General features: G+C 45.8%; 1 protein-coding gene across 1 annotated transcript in view; it reads left to right on the top strand.

Annotated features, from left to right (window-relative positions):
- The first annotated feature begins 9,471 nt into the window (after nt 1-9,471).
- The window catches only part of MSS51 (MSS51 mitochondrial translational activator), a 36,882-nt gene continuing 29,077 nt past the window's right edge, over nt 9,472-17,276 (top strand). Inside the window, exon 1 of the mRNA XM_063935051.1 lies at nt 9,472-9,578. The gene's annotated coding sequence lies outside the window, so the exon portion shown is untranslated. The remainder of the gene's footprint in view (nt 9,579-17,276) is intronic.

The raw sequence follows: 17,276 nt of genomic DNA, 5'->3' as shown, positions 1-17,276 counted from the left end.
AGTCACACTGGCAGTGGCACTCCTGCAGCAAAAGTGTGCACTGTTTAATTTTAAATTAATATAATATTATGTACTCCTGGGGGCTCCTGCTATAACAACCTGCAGTGCTCCCCAGTCTCCCCCACAATTATTATAAGCTTTGCCTTTTATACATTGATGTGCAGCACACTGGGCTGAGCTGAGTGCACACAGACTGAGTCACACTGTGTGACTGGCTGCTGCTGTGTATCGTTTTTTTTCAGGCAGAGAACGGATATAGCAGAGAACGGATATATTAAAATAAATAAAAGTTAACTAACAACAACTGCACTGGTCACTGTGGTAAACTCTGTCTGACTCTGCACAATCTCTCTCTCTCTTCTAATCTAATTTCTAATGGAGAGGACGCCAGCCACGTCCTCTCCCTATCAATCTCAATGCACGTGTGAAAATGGCGGCGACGCGCGGCTCCTTATATAGAATCCGAGTCTCGCGAGAATCCGACAGCGTCATGATGACGTTCGGGCGCGCTTGGGTTAACCGAGCAAGGCGGGAGGATCCGAGTCTGCTCGGACCCGTGAAAAAAACATGAAGTTCGTGCGGGTTCGGTTTCAGAGAAACCGAACCCGCTCATCTCTATTAGGTACTAGGGTTAAGTATAGGGTTAGGTTTAGGTGTAAGGGTTAGGTGCTAGGGTTAAGTATGGGGTTAGGTTTAGGTGTAAGGGTTAGGTACTAGGGTTAAGTATAGGGTTAGGATTAGGTGTAAGGGTTAGGTGCTAGGGTTAAGTATAGGGTTAGGTTTAGGTGTAAGTGTTAGGTGCTAGGGTTAAGTATAGGGTTAGGTTTAGGTATAAGTGTTAGGTGCTAGGGTTAAGTATGGGGTTAGGTTTAGGTGTAAGGGTTAGGTACTAGGGTTAAGTATGGGGTTAGGTTTAGGTGTAAGGGTTAGGTACTAGGGTTAAGTATAGGGTTAGGTTTAGGTGTAAGTGTTAGGTATTAGGGTTAAGTATAGGGTTAGGTTTAGGTGTAAGGGTTAGGTGCTAGTGTTAAGTAAAGGGTTAGGTTTAGGTGTAAGGGTTAGGTACTAGGGTTAAGTATAGGGTTAGGTTTAGGTGTAAGGGTTAGGTACTAGGGTTAAGCATAGGGTTAGGTTTAGGTGTAAGGGTTAGGTACTAGGGTTAAGTATAGGGTTAGGTTTAGGTGTAAGTGTTAGGTGCTAGGGTTAAGTATAGGGTTAGGTTTAGGTACTAGGGTTAAGTATAGGTTTAGGTGTAAGGGTTAGGTACTAGGGTTAAGTATAGGGTTAGGTTTAGGTGTAAGTGTTAGGTGCTAGGGTTAAGTATGGGGTTAGGTTTAGGTGTAAGGGTTAAGTATAGAGTTAGGTTTAGGTGTAAGTGTTAGGTGCTAGGGTTAAGTGTGGGGTTAGGTTTAGGTGTAAGGGTTAGGTGCTAGTGTTAAGTATAGGGTTAGGTTTAGGTGTAAGGGTTAGGTGCTAGGGTTAAGTATAGGGTTAGGTTTAGGTGTAAGTGTTAGGTGCTAGGGTTAAGTATGGGGTTAGGTTTAGGTGTAAGGGTTAGGTTTAGGTGTAAGTGTTAGGTACTAGGGTTAAGTATAGGGTTAGGTTTAGGTGTAAGAGTTAGGTGCTAGTGTTAAGTATAGGGTTAGGTTTAGGTGTAAGGGTTAGGTGCTAGGGTTAAGTATAGGGTTAGGTTTAGGTGTAAGGGTTAGGTATTAGGGTTAAGTATAGGGTTAGGTTTAGGTGTAAGGGTTAGGCGCTAGGGTTAAGTATAGGGTTAGGTTTAGGTGTAAGGGTTAGGTACTAGGGTTAAGTATAGGGTTAGGTTTAGGTGTAAGGGTTAGGTGCTAGGGTTAAGTATGGGGTTAGGTTTAGGTGTAAGGGTTAGGTACTAGGGTTAAGTATAGGGTTAGGTTTAGGTGTAAGGGTTAGGTGCTAGGGTTAAGTATAGGGTTAGGTTTAGGTGTAAGTGTTAGGTGCTAGGGTTAAGTATGGGGTTAGGTTTAGGTGTAAGGGTTAGGTACTAGGGTTAAGTATAGGGTTAGGTTTAGGTGTAAGGGTTAGGTACTAGGGCTAAGTATAGGGTTAGGGTTAGGTTTAGGTGTAAGTGTTAGGTGCTAGGGTTAAGTATGGGGTTAGGTTTAGGTGTAAGGGTTAGGTACTAGGGTTAAGTATGGGGTTAGGTTTAGGTGTAAGGGTTAGGTACTAGGGTTAAGTATAGGGTTAGGTTTAGGTGTAAGGGTTAGGTACTAGGGTTAAGTATAGGGTTAGGTTTAGGTGTAAGGGTTAGGTGCTAGGGTTAAGTATAGGGTTAGGTTTAGGTGTAAGGGTTAGGTACTAGGGTTAAGTATAGGGTTAGGTTTAGGTGTAAGGGTTAGGTACTAGGGTTAAGTATAGGGTTAGGTTTAGGTGTAAGGGTTAGGTGCTAGGGTTAAGTATAGGGTTAGGTTTAGGTGTAAGGGTTAGGTACTAGGGTTAAGTATAGGGTTAGGTTTAGGTGTAAGGGTTAGGTGCTAGGGTTAAGTATGGGGTTAGGTTTAGGTGTAAGGGTTAGGTACTAGGGTTAAGTATAGGGTTAGGTTTAGGTGTAAGGGTTAGGTGCTAGGGTTAAGTATAGGGTTAGGTTTAGGTGTAAGTGTTAGGTGCTAGGGTTAAGTATGGGGTTAGGTTTAGGTGTAAGGGTTAGGTACTAGGGTTAAGTATAGGGTTAGGTTTAGGTGTAAGGGTTAGGTACTAGGGTTAAGTATAGGGTTAGGGTTAGGTTTAGGTGTAAGTGTTAGGTGCTAGGGTTAAGTATGGGGTTAGGTTTAGGTGTAAGGGTTAGGTACTAGGGTTAAGTATGGGGTTAGGTTTAGGTGTAAGGGTTAGGTACTAGGGTTAAGTATAGGGTTAGGTTTAGGTGTAAGTGTTAGGTACTAGGGTTAAGTATAGGGTTAGGTTTAGGTGTAAGTGTTAGGTACTAGGGTTAAGTATAGGGTTAGGTTTAGGTACTAGGGTTAAGTATAGGGTTAGGTTTAGGTGTAAGGGTTAGGTGCTAGTGTTAAGTATAGGGTTAGGTTTAGGTGTAAGGGTTAGGTACTAGGGTTAAGTATAGGGTTAGGTTTAGGTGTAAGGGTTAGGTACTAGGGTTAAGTATAGGGTTAGGTTTAGGTGTAAGGGTTAGTTACTAGGGTTAAGTATAGGGTTAGGTTTGGGTGTAAGGGTTTGGTGCTAGGGTTAAGTATAGGGTTAGGTTTAGGTGTAAGGGTTAGATACTAGGGTTAAGTATAGGGTTAGGTTTAGGTGTAAGGGTTAGGTGCTAGGGTTAAGTATGGAGTTAGGTTTAGGTGTAAGGGTTAGGTGCTAGGGTTATGTATAGGGTTAGGTTTAGGTGTAAGGGTTAGGTGCTAGGGTTAAGTATAGGGTTAGGTTTAGGTGTAAGTGTTAGGTGCTAGGGTTAAGTATGGGCTTAGGTTTAGGTGTAAGGGTTAAGTATAGGGTTAGGTTTAGGTGTAAGTTTTAGGTGCTACGGTTAAGTATGGGGTTAGGTTTAGGTGTAAGGGTTAGGTGCTAGTGTTAAGTATAAGGTTAGGTTTAGGTGTAAGGGTTAGGTGCTAGGGTTAAGTATAGGGTTAGGTTTAGGTGTATGTGTTAGGTGCTAGGGTTAAGTATGGGGTTAGGTTTAGGTGTAAGGGTTAGGTACTAGGGTTAAGTATAGGGTTAGGTTTAGGTGTAAGTGTTAGGTACTAGGGTTAAGTATAGGGTTAGGTTTAGGTGTAAGGGTTAGGTGCTAGTGTTAAGTTTAGGGTTAGGTTTAGGTATAAGGGTTAGGCGCTAGGGTTAAGTATAGGGTTAGGTTTAGGTGTAAGGGTTAGGTACTAGGGTTAAGTATAGGGTTAGGTTTAGGTGTAAGTGTTAGGTGCTAGGGTTAAGTATAGGGTTAGGTTTAGGTACTAGGGTTAAGTATAGGGTTAGGTTTAGGTACTAGGGTTAGGTACTAGGGTTAAGTATAGGGTTAGGTTTAGGTGTAAGTGTTATGTGCTAGGGTTAAGTATGGGGTTAGGTTTAGGTGTAAGGGTTAAGTATAGGGTTAGGTTTAGGTGTAGGTGTTAGGTGCTAGGGTTAAGTATGGGGTTACGTTTAGGTGTAAGGGTTAGGTGCTAGTGTTAAGTATAGGGTTAGGTTTAGGTGTAAGGGTTAGGTGCTAGGGTTAAGTATAGGGTTAGGTTTAGGTGTAAGTGTTAGGTGCTAGGGTTAAGTATGGGGTTAGGTTTAGGTGTAAGGGTTAGGTACTAGGGTTAAGTATAGGGTTAGGTTTAGGTGTAAGTGTTAGGTACTAGGGTTAAGTATAGGGTTAGGTTTAGGTGTAAGAGTTAGGTGCTAGTGTTAAGTATAGGGTTAGGTTTAGGTGTAAGGGTTAGGTACTAGGGTTAAGTATAGGGTTAGGTTTAGGTGTAAGGGTTAGGTACTAGGGTTAAGTATAGGGTTAGGTTTAGGTGTAAGGGTTAGTTACTAGAGTTAAGTATAGGGTTAGGTTTAGGTGTAAGTGTTAGGTACTAGGGTTAAGTATAGGGTTAGGTTTAGGTGTAAGGGTTAGGTGCTAGTGTTAAGTATAGGGTTAGGTTTAGGTGTAAGGGTTAGGTACTAGGGTTAAGTATAGGGTTAGGTTTAGGTGTAAGGGTTAGGTACTAGGGTTAAGTATAGGGTTAGGTTTAGGTGTAAGGGTTAGTTACTAGAGTTAAGTATAGGGTTAGGTTTAGGTGTAAGGGTTTGGTGCTAGGGTTAAGTATAGGGTTAGGTTTAGGTGTAAGGGTTAGATACTAGGGTTAAGTATAGGGTTAGGTTTAGGTGTAAGGGTTAGGTGCTAGGGTTAAGTATGGGGTTAGGTTTAGGTGTAAGGGTTAGGTGCTAGGGTTAAGTATAGGGTTAGGTTTAGGTGTAAGGGTTAGGTGCTAGGGTTAAGTATAGGGTTAGGTTTAGGTGTAAGTGTTAGGTGCTAGGGTTAAGTATGGGCTTAGGTTTAGGTGTAAGGGTTAAGTATATGGTTAGGTTTAGGTGTAAGTGTTAGGTGCTACAGTTAAGTATGGGGTTAGGTTTAGGTGTAAGGGTTAGGTGCTAGTGTTAAGTATAGGGTTAGGTTTAGGTGTAAGGGTTAGGTGCTAGGGTTAAGTATAGGGTTAGGTTTAGGTGTATGTGTTAGGTGCTAGGGTTAAGTATGGGGTTAGGTTTAGGTGTAAGGGTTAGGTACTAGGGTTAAGTATAGGGTTAGGTTTAGGTGTAAGTGTTAGGTACTAGGGTTAAGTATAGGGTTAGGTTTAGGTGTAAGGGTTAGGTGCTAGTGTTAAGTATAGGGTTAGGTTTAGGTGTAAGTGTTAGGTACTAGGGTTAAGTATAGGGTTAGGTTTAGGTGTAAGGGTTAGGTGCTAGTGTTAAGTATAGGGTTAGGTTTAGGTGTAAGTGTTAGGTACTAGGGTTAAGTATAGGGTTAGGTTTAGGTGTAAGTGTTAGGTGCTAGGGTTAAGTATGGGGTTAGGTTTAGGTGTAAGGGTTAAGTATAGGGTTAGGTTTAGGTGTAAGTGTTAGGTGCTAAGGTTAAGTATGGGGTTAGGTTTAGGTGTAAGGGTTAGGTGCTAGTGTTAAGTATAGGGTTAGGTTTAGGTATAAGGGTTAGGTGCTAGGGTTAAGTATAGGGTTAGGTTTAGGTGTAAGTGTTAGGTGCTAGGGTTAAGTATGGGGTTAGGTTTAGGTGTAAGGGTTAGGTACTAGGGTTAGGTTTAGGTGTAAGTGTTAGGTACTAGGGTTAAGTATAGGGTTAGGTTTAGGTGTAAGAGTTAGGTGCTAGTGTTAAGTATAGGGTTAGGTTTAGGTGTAAGGGTTAGGTGATAGGGTTAAGTATAGGGTTAGGTTTAGGTGTAAGGGTTAGGTACTAGGGTTAAGTATAGGGTTAGGTTTAGGTGTAAGAGTTAGGCGCTAGGGTTAAGTATAGGGTTAGGTTTAGGTGTAAGGGTTAGGTACTAGGGTTAAGTATAGGGTTAGGTTTAGGTGTAAGTGTTAGGTGCTAGGGTTAAGTATAGGGTTAGGTTTAGGTGTAAGGATTAGGTACTAGGGTTAAGTATAGGGTAGGGTTTAGGTGTAAGGGTTAGGTACTAGGGTTAAGTATAGGGTTAGGTTTAGGTGTAAGTGTTAGGTGCTAGGGTTAAGTATGGGGTTAGGTTTAGGTGTAAGGGTTAAGTATAGGGTTAGGTTTAGGTGTAAGTGTTAGGTGCTAGGGTTAAGTATGGGGTTAGGTATAGGTGTAAGGGTTAGGTGCTAGTGTTAAGTATATGGTTAGGTTTAGGTGTAAGGGTTAGGTGCTAGGGTTAAGTATAGGGTTAGGTGTAAGTGTTAGGTGCTAGGGTTAAGTATGGGGTTAGGTTTAGGTGTAAGGGTTAGGTACTAGGGTTAAGTATAGGGTTAGGTTTAGGTGTAAAGGTTAGGTGCTAGGGTTAAGTATAGGGTTAGGTTTAGGTGTGTTAGGTGCTAGGGTTAAGTATGGGGTTAGGTTTAGGTGTAAGGGTTAGGTACTAGGGTTAAGTATAGGGTTAGGTTTAGGTGTGTTTGGTGCTAGGGTTAAGTATGGGGTTAGGTTTAGGTGTAAGGGTTAGGTGCTAGGGTTAAGTATGGGGTTAGGTTTAGGTGTAAGGGTTAGGTGCTAGGGTTAAGTATAGGGTTAGGTTTAGGTGTAAGGGCTAGGTACTAGGGTTAAGTATAGGGTTAAGGTTAGGTTTAGGTGTAAGTGTTAGGTACTAGGGTTAAGTATGGGGTCAGGTTTAGGTGTAAGGGTTAGGTACTAGGGTTAAGTATCGGGTTAGGTTTAGGTGTAAGGGTTAGGTACTAGGGTTAAGTATAGGGTTAGGTTTAGGTGTAAGGATTAGGTGCTAGTGTTAAGTATGGGGTTAGGTTTAGGTGTAAGGGTTAGGTGCTAGGGTTAAGTATAGGGTTAGGTTTAGGTGTAAGGGTTAGGTGCTAGGGTTAAGTATAGGGTTAGGTTTAGGTGTAAGTGTTAGGTGCTAGGGTTAAGTATGGGCTTAGGTTTAGGTGTAAGGGTTAAGTATAGGGTTAGGTTTAGGTGTAAGTGTTAGGTGCTACAGTTAAGTATGGGGTTAGGTTTAGGTGTAAGGGTTAGGTGCTAGTGTTAAGTATAGGGTTAGGTTTAGGTGTAAGGGTTAGGTGCTAGGGTTAAGTATAGGGTTAGGTTTAGGTGTATGTGTTAGGTGCTAGGGTTAAGTATGGGGTTAGGTTTAGGTGTAAGGGTTAGGTACTAGGGTTAAGTATAGGGTTAGGTTTAGGTGTAAGTGTTAGGTACTAGGGTTAAGTATAGGGTTAGGTTTAGGTGTAAGGGTTAGGTGCTAGTGTTAAGTATAGGGTTAGGTTTAGGTGTAAGTGTTAGGTACTAGGGTTAAGTATAGGGTTAGGTTTAGGTGTAAGGGTTAGGTGCTAGTGTTAAGTATAGGGTTAGGTTTAGGTGTAAGTGTTAGGTACTAGGGTTAAGTATAGGGTTAGGTTTAGGTGTAAGTGTTAGGTGCTAGGGTTAAGTATGGGGTTAGGTTTAGGTGTAAGGGTTAAGTATAGGGTTAGGTTTAGGTGTAAGTGTTAGGTGCTAGGGTTAAGTATGGGGTTAGGTTTAGGTGTAAGGGTTAGGTGCTAGTGTTAAGTATAGGGTTAGGTTTAGGTATAAGGGTTAGGTGCTAGGGTTAAGTATAGGGTTAGGTTTAGGTGTAAGTGTTAGGTGCTAGGGTTAAGTATGGGGTTAGGTTTAGGTGTAAGGGTTAGGTACTAGGGTTAGGTTTAGGTGTAAGTGTTAGGTACTAGGGTTAAGTATAGGGTTAGGTTTAGGTGTAAGAGTTAGGTGCTAGGGTTAAGTATAGGGTTAGGTTTAGGTGTAAGGGTTAGGTGATAGGGTTAAGTATAGGGTTAGGTTTAGGTGTAAGGGTTAGGTACTAGGGTTAAGTATAGGGTTAGGTTTAGGTGTAAGGGTTAGGTGATAGGGTTAAGTATAGGGTTAGGTTTAGGTGTAAGGGTTAGGTACTAGGGTTAAGTATAGGGTTAGGTTTAGGTGTAAGAGTTAGGCGCTAGGGTTAAGTATAGGGTTAGGTTTAGGTGTAAGGGTTAGGTACTAGGGTTAAGTATAGGGTTAGGTTTAGGTGTAAGTGTTAGGTGCTAGGGTTAAGTATAGGGTTAGGTTTAGGTGTAAGGATTAGGTACTAGGGTTAAGTATAGGGTAGGGTTTAGGTGTAAGGGTTAGGTACTAGGGTTAAGTATAGGGTTAGGTTTAGGTGTAAGTGTTAGGTGCTAGGGTTAAGTATGGGGTTAGGTTTAGGTGTAAGGGTTAAGTATAGGGTTAGGTTTAGGTGTAAGTGTTAGGTGCTAGGGTTAAGTATGGGGTTAGGTTTAGGTGTAAGGGTTAGGTGCTAGTGTTAAGTATATGGTTAGGTTTAGGTGTAAGGGTTAGGTGCTAGGGTTAAGTATAGGGTTAGGTGTAAGTGTTAGGTGCTAGGGTTAAGTATGGGGTTAGGTTTAGGTGTAAGGGTTAGGTACTAGGGTTAAGTATAGGGTTAGGTTTAGGTGTAAAGGTTAGGTGCTAGGGTTAAGTATAGGGTTAGGTTTAGGTGTGTTAGGTGCTAGGGTTAAGTATGGGGTTAGGTTTAGGTGTAAGGGTTAGGTACTAGGGTTAAGTATAGGGTTAGGTTTAGGTGTGTTTGGTGCTAGGGTTAAGTATGGGGTTAGGTTTAGGTGTAAGGGTTAGGTGCTAGGGTTAAGTATGGGGTTAGGTTTAGGTGTAAGGGTTAGGTGCTAGGGTTAAGTATAGGGTTAGGTTTAGGTGTAAGGGCTAGGTACTAGGGTTAAGTATAGGGTTAAGGTTAGGTTTAGGTGTAAGTGTTAGGTACTAGGGTTAAGTATGGGGTCAGGTTTAGGTGTAAGGGTTAGGTACTAGGGTTAAGTATCGGGTTAGGTTTAGGTGTAAGGGTTAGGTACTAGGGTTAAGTATAGGGTTAGGTTTAGGTGTAAGGGTTAGGTGCTAGTGTTAAGTATAGGGTTTGGGTTAGGAGTAAGGGTTAGGTACTGAGGATAAATATAGAGTTAGGTTTAGGGGTAGGTTTAGGTGCTAGGGTTAAGTATAGGGTTTGGTTTAGGGTTAGGGGTAGGTTTAAGTGATAGGGTTAAGTATAGGGTTAGGTTTAGGCTAAAATAAACAAAAAGCTGTATGTTGACATTCTGGCGCCAGCATGTTAGATGTTGACATTATAAATATGTTGACACTTTAGCCATGTTGACATTCGTGAATGTAAACATCTTCACTGTTGACATCCTGACTGTCAACATTCAGAATATGTCAACATTTTGATGTCGACAGCCATACCGCAGCCTTTTGAACAGACATGACAGTTATTAATAGAGAGGCAGGTTGCAAAAACATTTTGACAGCGAGAGCCACCCAAGAGATAGATTCCTTTCCCACTAATGTGAGGTGGGGGTCAGGAGCTCACAGGTTTCACATCTCATCCCCAGATCCATAACTGTATCACAGAGTAACGGACCCGAGACTGCAGAGCTACACAGAGGTAAAGCCCCAAATATTTATTTATCATAGTGTTTCCTGTAGTTTATACCTTACTAAGCCACTCTAAAAGGATTGTGTCTTCTTGTCTTGTCTGTATGAGTTCTTCTGGCCAATACAGTGAGGAGTTTTTCTTTATCCTCCCATTGATCATCATTTTGTGTGTGCATTAAGCTGATTACAACTTATAATTAAAAATCTAGTAATGTAACTTTTCTATTGAATCGACATTTAATGAACAGTAATATTGTTATATTGCCACGTAGCCATCCGGCAATATTCACACAATATAACCATTTCCTACATTCTATTGTACAGTTTCTGTCTGCTTATTCAATTTACTGTGCTATCAAAGTACTGTGCAGAGAGGGAGAGAGATAGAGGGGGGGGGGGGGGGGGAGAGCATGAGGGATGAGAGACAGAGAGAGAGAGAGAGAGAGAGAGAGAGAGAGAAAGAGAGAGAGTGGAGAGAAAGAATGGAGAGAAAAAGCAGAAAGAGTAGAGGGAGTGGTGAGAGGGAGAGGAGACAGACAGTGGAGAAAGAGAGAGAGAGAGGGGAGAGAGAGAGAGAGAGAGAGAGAGAGAGAGAGAGAGAGAGAGGGGACAGTTAGCAAGAGTTGAGAGGAGAGGAGAGGAGAGAGAGTGTGGAGAAAAACAGTGGAGAGAGGGAGAGGAGAGACAGAGAGGAGACAGACAGTGGAGGAGGAGAGAGAGAGAGAGAGAGAGAGAGAGAGAGAGAGAGAGAGAGAGAGAGAGAGAGAGAGAGAGAGAGTAGAGACAGAGTGTGTGGAGAAAAAGAGGAGAGAAAGAGTGGAGAGAGGGAGAGGAGAGAAAGAGAGGAGATAGAGAGTAGAGAGGGAGAGGAGACAGTGCAGGAAGAGAGAGAGAGAGAGAGAGAGAGAGCATAGAGACAGAGTGTGTGGAGAAAAACAATGGAGAGAGGGAGATGAGAGAAAGAGAGCAGATAGAGTGAAGAGAGGGAGAGGAGAGAGAGAGAGAGAGAGAGAGAGAGAGAGAGAGAGAGAGAGAGAGAGAGTAGAGACAGAGTGTGTGGAGAAAAAGAGGAGAGAAGGAGTGGAGAGAGGGAGAGGAGAGAAAGAGAGGAGATAGAGTGGAGAGAGGGAGAGGAGACAGGCAGTGGAGGAAGAGAGAGAGAGAGAGAGAGGAGAAAACGAGGAGAGAAAGAGTGGAGAGAGGGTGAGGAGAGAGAGAGAAAGAGAGAGAGAGAGAGAGAGGTACAGTATGTAGAAAGTTTGATAATAACTTCCGTGAAAAAGGTACCACAGTACTCAGTTAAAGTTACAATCTGACACATGGCTAGACTTTTTTTTTTTCTTTCACAGTGGGGATAAATCTTAATGCTATCTTGTTTCCATATCAGGGCCGTTTCTAGACAATTTGGCTCCCAGTGCGAGATTTAAAAATGCGCCCCCCCCCCCCCCCCATTGCTATAAAAAAAATTGCGCCCCCCCCCATATAGCTATAAAAAGAAAAAGTATGCGCGCGCCTCCGGCGCGCGCGCTCCCGACAAGGCGTGGCCTCATCTGATATCATCACGCCCACCACAGGGGGGAAAAAATGAAAAAAGTCCCCATTTTACACATTACAGCAGCCAAGTGTCCCCATTTTACACAGTGCGGCAGGCAGGTGTCCCCATTTTACAGAGCGCAGCAGGCAGATATCCCCATTTTACACAGTACGCAGGCAGGTATCCCCATTTTACACAGTGCGGCAGGCAGATATCCCCATTTTACACAGCGCGGCAGGCAGGTATCCCCATTTTACAAAGTGTGGCAGGCAGGTATCCCCATTTTACACAGTGCGGAAGGCAGATATCCCCATTTTACACAGTACGCAGGCAGGTATCCCCATTTTACACAGTGCGGCAGGCAGGTGTCCCCATTTTACACAGTGCGGCAGGCAGGTGTCCCCATTTTACACAGTGCGGCAGGCAGGTGTCCCCATTTTACACAGTGCGGCAGGCAGGTGTCCCCATTTTACACAGTGCGGCAGGCAAGTGTCCCCATTTTACACAGTACGGCAGGCAAGAGTCCCCATTTTACACATTGCGGCAGGAAAGTGTCCCCATTTTATACATTGCGGCAGGCACTTGTCCCCATTTTACACAGTACGGCAGGCACGTGTCCCCATTTTACACAGTACGGCAGGCACGTGTCCCCATTTTACACAGTATGGCAGGCAAGTGTCCCCATTTTACACAGTACGGCAGGCAAGTGTCCCCATTTTACACATTGCGGCAGGCACGTGTCCCCATTTTACACAGTACGGCAGGCACGTGCCCCCATTTTACACAGTACGGCAGGCACGTGTCCCCATTTTACACAGTGCGGCAGGCAGGTGTCCCCATTTTACACAGTGCGGCAGGCAGGTGTCCCCATTTTACACAGTGAGGCAGGTGTCCCCATTTTACACAGTGAGGCAGGTGTCCCCATTTTACACAGTGAGGCAGGTGTCCCCATTTTACACAGTGAGGCAGGTGTCCCCATTTTACATAGTGCGGCAGGCAGGCGCCCATTTTACACAGTGCGGAAGGCAGGTGTCCCCATTTTACACAGTGCGGCAGACAGGTGTCCCCATTTTACACAGTGCGGCAGGCAGGCCCCTATTTTACACAGCGTGGCAGGCAGGCCCCCATATTACACAGCGTGGCAGGCAGGCCCCCATTTTACACAGCGTGGCAGGCAGGTGTCCCCATTTTACACAGTGCAGCAGGCAGGTATCCCCAGTGTGGCAGGCAGGTATCCCCAGTGTGGCAGGAAGGTGTCAAGTGGTGGGGGGGAAGGAAGGGGGAGAGAGTATATATACTTACATGTTCCGCTCTTCGGATCCCGCCGCCGGACGTCCCTCGCGCCGGCCGCCCCCGCCGCCGCCTCCTTCCAGGCTTCTCTCCTCCCTCTCCCCGAGCGCTCCTGCTCGGGGGGCGGGGCTTCGTGGAATGACGCGTTTGCGTCATGATGTCACGACGCAAACGCGTCATTTCGCGAAACTCCGCCCCCTCGAGCAGGAGCGCTCGGGGAGAGGGAGGAGAGGGGGAAATAACACTTAAAGTGCCGCGGCGGGCGCCCCGTGCGGTTGCACGGCTCGCCCGCCGCTAGAAACGGCACTGTTCCATATAATTAGATATGTATAGATAAATAGATAGATAGATAGATAGATAGATATGAGACAGATAGATATGATACAAAGAATAATTGCCCAGATGTGGTAAACCTTAACAAGAGATAAAGTGAAGCTGGATAAAGAGAGATAATGGGGGTAATTCCAAGTTGATCGCAGCAGGAAATTTTTTAGCAGTTGGGCAAAACCAAGGCCCTCATTCCGAGTTGTTCGCTCGCAAGCTGCTTTTAGCAGCATTGCACACGCTAAGCCGACGCCTACTGGGAGTGAATCTTAGCTTAGCAAAATTGCGAACGAAAGATTCTCAAAATTGCGAATAGAAATTTCTTTGCAGTTTCTGAGTAGCTCGACACTTACTCTGCCACTGCGATCAGTTCAGTCAGTTTCGTTCCTGGTTTGACGTCACAAACACACCCAGTGTTCGTCCAGACAGTCCCCCGTTTCTCCAGCCACTCCCGCCTTTTTCCCAGAAACGGCAGCGTTTTTTCACACACTCCCATAAAACTGCCAGTTTCCGCCCAGAAACACCCACTTCCTGTCAATCACACTCCGATCACCAGAATGAAGAAAAAACCTCGTAATGCCGTGAGTAAAATACCAAACTTCTTAGCAAATTTACTTGGCGCAGTCGCAGTGCGAACATTGCGCATGCGCAATTAGCGGAAAATCGCTGCGATGCAAAGAAAATTACAGAGCGAACAACTCGGAATGAGGGCCCATGTGCACTGCAGGGGAGGCAGATTTAATATGTGCAGAGAGAGTTAGATTTGGGGGGGGGGGGGGGGGGTTCAATCTGCAATCTAATTTGTAGTGTAAAAATAAAGCAGCCAGTATTTACCCTGCACAGAAACAAAATAACCCACCCAAATCTAACTCTTTCTGCACATGTTATATCTGCCCCCCTGCAGTGCACATGGTATTGCCCAACTGCTAAAAAAAATCCTGCTGCGATCAACTTGGAATTACCCCATATGTACCATCCAACAAGCTAATAACTGCCATTTTTCAAACACAGCCTGTAACATGACAGTTAGGAGCTGGTTGGATGCAGTGGTGCAAGTAGAAAAAATGTCTTACGGGTACTGTGTGCGCGTGCCGTAGCCGCACACGCCAAAAATGGGTGTGGCCAAATGTCACATGGGGGCGTGGCCAATGAAAATGGGGGCGTGATACACATATGGGGGAGGGGCAGATACACATATGACCCCAATAGTGCCAGATATATATTGCCCCAGAGTGCCAGATATACATTGCCCCACAGTGCCAGATATACATTGCCTCACAGTACCAGATACACATTGCCCCACAGTGCCAGATACACATTGCCTCATTGTGCCAGATACACATTGCCTCATTGTGCCAGATACACAAATGCCCCCAGAGTGCCAGATATACATTGCCCCACAGTGCCAGATACACTTTGCCCCACAGTGCCAGATACAGAAATGCACCCACAGTGCCAGATATGCCCCCAGTGCCAGATACACATGTCCCCCCAGTGTCAGATATGCCCCCAGTGCCAGATACACATGTCCCCGCAGTGCCAGATATGCCCCCAGTGCCAGATACACATGTCCCCCCATTGCCAGATATGCCCCCAGTGCCAGATATCCCCCAGTGCCAGATACACGTCCCCCCATTGCCAGATATGCCCCCAGTGCCAGATATCCCCCAGTGCCAGATACACGTCCCCCCATTGCCAGATATGCCCCCAGTGCCAGATATCCCCCAGTGCCAGATACACATGTCCCCCCATTGCCAGATATGCCCCAGTGCCAGATATGCCCCCAGTGCCAGGTATACATGCCCCCAGTGCCAGGTATACACGAAGCTCCCCCTTCCCCTGCTGCTCACTGCTGCTGCTGCTGCTGTGCTGTCCTGTGTGTGTGAGGGGAGGAAAGCGCAGCCTGCGCCTCTCCTTCCTCTCAGTGTCCGGAGGGTGCGGGTGGCTCAGTTCAATTCAGCACTGATCCGTGAGCCAATCAAAGCTCGCGTCCGCGAGCTCTGATTGGCTCACGGGCAGCACTGAATTAAAGAAGACATTGAGGGGCAGGAGAGGCCCAGGCTGCGCTCTCCTCCCCTCACATCAGCGGAGGTGAGCGGCGGGGAGCGGCGATGCGGTGGTGAGCGGCGGGGAGCGGTGGTGAGCGGCAGGGAGCGGCGGTGCGGTGGTGAGCGGCGGGGAGCGGCGGTGTGGTGGTGAGCGGCGGTGAGCAGCAGAGGGAGGGAGCGACGGGGAGCGGTGAGGAGCGGTGAGGAGCGGCGAGGAGCGGCGGCCCATCGGTGTGGGTACGGCGTACCCACGGCTAAATTCTTAAGGGTACGTCGTACCCACCCATACCCGCACACTTGCACCGCTGGTTGGATGGTACATTTACTAAGCAGTGATAAGAGCGGAGAAGTGAGCCAGTGGAGAAGTTGCCCATGGCAAAGAATCAGCACTGAAGTAACATCTATAATTTGCATAGTATAAAATGATACAGAGCTGCTGATTGGTTGATGGGGCCACTTCTCCACTGGCTCACTTCTCCGCTCTTATCACTGCTTAGTAAATAAATGCACCCCTTTATCTCTCTTTTTCCAACTTCACTTTATCTCTTGTTAAGGCTGAATACATTTCGGCCAATATGAGAATGAGATAGGAGATAGGTAGGTAGATAGATAGATACAGGGGGACATCACTAAGTATTGGATGTGCATCCTTTTTGGAGGCATAAATATATGTATTTCCATACTGTGCTTATGCACATAAATACTTCCATATATAGGTCGTCAACTTGTAACCACTTACGCCTGGAAAGGTGGAATAACCGGTGCAGCAAGGGCATGCTCGTGTAATTGTACAGTTCTGATGGGACGTATCTCCAGCCATGCTCCCTAGGAGGCCTGGCGTAAAGGCTCATAGTGGTGGTGATGATGGTGAGGACACCAGCAGCCTCCCTCCCCCAATTTTCCAATAGGGACATGAGGGGCACATGCCTCGTGGGGAAGGGGCATGACACAACTGATCCCAGACATTGCCCATGCTCTGATGCCCCTTCCCACGTTTATATATATATATATATATATATATATATATATATATAGATATATATATAGATATATATATAGATATATATATATTACAAATGAGTGAATCAGTGCGCTCGTCAAATTTATGCGTAATATCTCACTGTAAAAGTGCAATCTGCAGTCAGAAATAAGTAGGTCAAATGACCAGTCCAGTAAGTAAGTGTTGTTCAACTAGTTCAAGGTTTGATTTACCAACAGTCCACACTCTCCCCGTTTTATCGGGTGGCTGCTCAGTTCTTCAAAATGTGCCACTAGGTATTCGTGGCCCAAACGGAAATCTGAAAATAGAGGAAGAAACAACAGAGCGCCTATAGTGTAGTATCCTTTAGTGAAGTTTTCGTCACACGCAAGAATAATATTGCGTACCGGATTACGGCTTGACACAGTGCCTGTCGATCCCCTGGTCTTTTAAGTCCAAGTCCATAGCCTTAGGACAATATTGTCCTAAGGCTATCCTATGACCACATCCCTCTGAAAAGGACCAAGAAAAAATCACCAATATTGATATGCACGAATCATTATTTTATCTGGTACGCATATAACCTTATGTGATATACTAAATTTGACCCCACTTACTGAGTAATTACTACGCTATATAGCGAATCCTTGTCTCCTGACTCTATATAGATTCCGACAGAGACTTGGACTTAAAAGACCAGGGGATCGACAGGCACTGTGTCAAGCCGTAATCTGGTACGCAATATTATTCTTGCGTGTGACGAAAACTTCACTAAAGGATACTACACTATAGGCGCTCTGTTGTTTCTTCCTCTATTTTCAGATAGATATATATATGTTTATATGTATACTAGGTGATTCATCGCACCCTACGCTCCCTTAACCCTTGCACGCCCTTGTGGGGTGCAATATTTTTATTATATGGAGTATTACCTCCAATCATAATTGTGTGAGTGGTTAAATATTGCATGGACAAAGGGCGTGTGATGGTTAAGGGGTCGAAGCCCCTTGCAACGGCGTGAACAACGCTTGCAGGACACAATGAATCACCTAGTAGGTGCTGTGATTGGGGGAGTGGCGGGTGCAGGGGAGACGCAGATGGGGTCCCGAGGGTGGGGAAGGGGCGGTTGCGGGGGTGCTGCGGGTGGGGGAGGGGCTGGTTCGGTGGTTCTGCGGGTGGGGGAGGGTGCGTAGGTGCCGTGGGTGGAAGTCCGGAGCCACCGCGGGTGGTGGAGGAGCAGTTGCGGGGGTGCCCCTTGTGGGGGAGGGGCGGGTGTGGTGGTGCGGCAGGTGGGGGAGAGGTGGGAGCGGGGTGCTGTGCATGGGGGAGGGGGTCCGGAGCCACCGCGGGTGGTGGAGGGGATGTGGGGGTGCCGCGGATGGGGCCCGGAGGTACTGCGAGTGGAGGAGGGGCGGGTAAGGCTTCACCTCCTGGAAGCAGCTAAGCTGCTGTCCTCCCTTTGGCGGTGGCTCTCCCGGAGACTCACACAGCAGCCAAGCAGCTAGTCACTATTGTGAGCGCCAGTGTCCCAAC

This window comes from Pseudophryne corroboree, chromosome 7 (genome assembly GCF_028390025.1).
Source record: "Pseudophryne corroboree isolate aPseCor3 chromosome 7, aPseCor3.hap2, whole genome shotgun sequence".
NCBI lineage: Eukaryota > Metazoa > Chordata > Amphibia > Anura > Myobatrachidae > Pseudophryne > Pseudophryne corroboree.
The sequence above is the reverse complement of the archived record's forward strand: the minus strand, read 5'-3'. Positions and strand labels throughout refer to the sequence as shown.